Source organism: Plodia interpunctella, chromosome 26 (assembly GCF_027563975.2).
Source record: "Plodia interpunctella isolate USDA-ARS_2022_Savannah chromosome 26, ilPloInte3.2, whole genome shotgun sequence".
Lineage (NCBI taxonomy): Eukaryota > Metazoa > Arthropoda > Insecta > Lepidoptera > Pyralidae > Plodia > Plodia interpunctella.
In genome coordinates this window covers 6,215,227-6,217,726 of record NC_071319.1, presented here as the reverse complement: position 1 = coordinate 6,217,726, position 2,500 = coordinate 6,215,227, and the positions used below count along the sequence as shown (strand labels likewise).

At 49.4% G+C, this 2,500-nt stretch overlaps 2 non-coding genes across 2 annotated transcripts in view; both read right to left on the bottom strand.

Moving 5' to 3' along the window:
• LOC128681287 (5.8S ribosomal RNA) overlaps positions 1-134 on the bottom strand; it is a 157-nt gene extending 23 nt beyond the window's left edge. The window contains exon 1 of the ribosomal RNA XR_008405974.1: positions 1-134. This exon is cut by the window's left edge and continues 23 nt beyond it. This is a non-coding gene — a ribosomal RNA (5.8S ribosomal RNA).
• A 306-nt stretch (positions 135-440) lies between these two features.
• Positions 441-2,348, bottom strand: LOC128681289 (small subunit ribosomal RNA). The gene has a single exon (XR_008405976.1). It is a non-coding gene; the product is annotated as a small subunit ribosomal RNA (ribosomal RNA).
• Positions 2,349-2,500: the final 152 nt, after the last annotated feature.

Sequence of the window (2,500 nt, the reverse complement as noted above, 5' to 3'; positions counted from 1 at the left end):
CGGATGTGTCTCCAGGGACCGCAATGTGCGTTCGAAATGTCGATGTTCAAATGTGTCCTGCAGTTCACACTATGACGCGCAGTTAACTGCGTTCTTCATCGACCCGCGAGCCAAGTGATCCACCGTCCAGGGTAGTGGTTTCTTTTGGTTGTGGTAAAAAAAAAAAAAAAAAATTATAATAATAATAATAATATCTTAGAATGGGCGCCGCGAAGCGCCCGCTCTAAACCGCGCATTCAATTTTCGGTGTCCGTGAGAGCGCGACGAGGCTTGCGGATTTTTACCCGTCGTCTCTCTGATATCTCTTCACGGCACACCCCGCACCGCACCCACCACTATAATATAAAAGTGGTGTTTGTGCGTGCGTCTCTATATATATCTATGGATTATTTTACGCATACACACGCGACACGCGTGCGCGCGCGCGTACGTATACACGTTAATGATCCTTCCGCAGGTTCCCCTACGGAAACCTTGTTACGACTTTTACTTCCTCTAAATGATCAAGTTTGGTCAACTTCCCAGCAACGCCGACGGCCGTGAAGCCACCGCGTGTCGGTCCGAAGACCTCACTAAATCATTCAATCGGTAGTAGCGACGGGCGGTGTGTACAAAGGGCAGGGACGTAATCAACGCGAGCTTATGACTCGCGCTTACTAGGAATTCCTCGTTTATGGGGGATAATTGCAAACCCCAATCCCCAGCACGAAGGAGTTTCAACGGGTTGCCCGGGCCTCTAGGCCAGGGAGAACATGCTGATTCCTTCAGTGTAGCGCGCGTGCGGCCCAGGACATCTAAGGGCATCACAGACCTGTTATTGCTCAATCTCGTGCGGCTCGAAGCCGCCGGTCCCTCTAAGAAGAATTTTAATACGCCGCCAGTGAGTTGCGCGACCGAAGCCGCGCACACCTAAATGGCGACGCCTATTTAGCAGGCTAGAGTCTCGTTCGTTACCGGAATTAACCAGACAAATCGCTCCACCAACTAAGAACGGCCATGCACCACCACCCACCGAATCAAGAAAGAGCTGTTAATCTGTCAATCCTTCCGGTGTCCGGGCCTGGTGAGATTTCCCGTGTTGAGTCAAATTAAGCCGCAGGCTCCACTCCTGGTGGTGCCCTTCCGTCAATTCCTTTAAGTTTCAGCTTTGCAACCATACTCCCCCCGGAGTCCAAAATCTTTGGTTTCCCGGAAGCTGCCCGCCGAGCCATTGTAGTAACGTCGGCGGATCGCTAGATGACATATTTACGGTTAGAACTAGGGCGGTATCTAATCGCCTTCGAACCTCTAACTTTCGTTCTTGATTGATGAAAACACCTTTGGCAAATGCTTTCGCTGATGTTCGTCTTGCGACGATCCAAGAATTTCACCTCTAACGTCGCAATACGAATGCCCCCAGTTATCCCTATTAATCATTACCTCGGAGTTCTGAAAACCAACAAAATAGAACCGAGATCATATTCTATTATTCCATGCACGAAATATTCAAGCAGCATTTTGAGCCCGCTTTGAGCACTCTAATTTGTTCAAAGTAAAATTGTCGGCCCACCTCGACACTCACTGAAGAGCATCGCGATAGGATTTTGATATTGAACCGGTGTTTTACCACCGATTCACCGACGATATGCTCCGCAAACGTGTCAGTATCACCGCGGATGCGGTGCACCGACAGCGCGGCGCACAAATGCAACTACGAGCTTTTTAACCGCAACAATTTTAGTATACGCTATTGGAGCTGGAATTACCGCGGCTGCTGGCACCAGACTTGCCCTCCAATTGTTCCTCGTTAAAATATTTAAAGTGTACTCATTCCGATTACGAGGCCTCGTAAGAGTCCCGTATCGTTATTTTTCGTCACTACCTCCCCGTGCCGGGAGTGGGTAATTTGCGCGCCTGCTGCCTTCCTTGGATGTGGTAGCCGTTTCTCAGGCTCCCTCTCCGGAATCGAACCCTGATTCCCCGTTACCCGTGACAACCATGGTAGTCGCAGAAACTACCATCGAAAGTTGATAAGGCAGACATTTGAAAGATGCGTCGCCGGTACTGGACCATGCGATCGGCAAAAGTTATCCAGATTCATCAAAATTAACGACTTCGAGCGCGAGTCCGCACCCACCGTCGATTGGTTTTGATCTAATAAAAGCACTCATCCCATCACTGGTCAGAGTTCTGATTGCATGTATTAGCTCTAGAATTACCACAGTTATCCAAGTAACTGAGTAAGATCTAAGGAACCAAAACTGATATATTGAGCCATTCGCGGTATCGCCTTAATACGGCTTGCACTGAGACATGCATGGCTTAATCTTTGAGACAAGCATATAACTACTGGCAGGATCAACCAGGGAGCTAACAAAAAGCGCGCGAGCGCGCTCTCTAGTCAGCGTGTGTGTTGTGTGTGAACACAACACAGTGAAACGCCGCGTCTCGTCCGAAGACCGGACGAGAGCGGCGCGTGCCATCTTCCTACTCTACTCATTCTCCTCCGTTATAGGGAAAG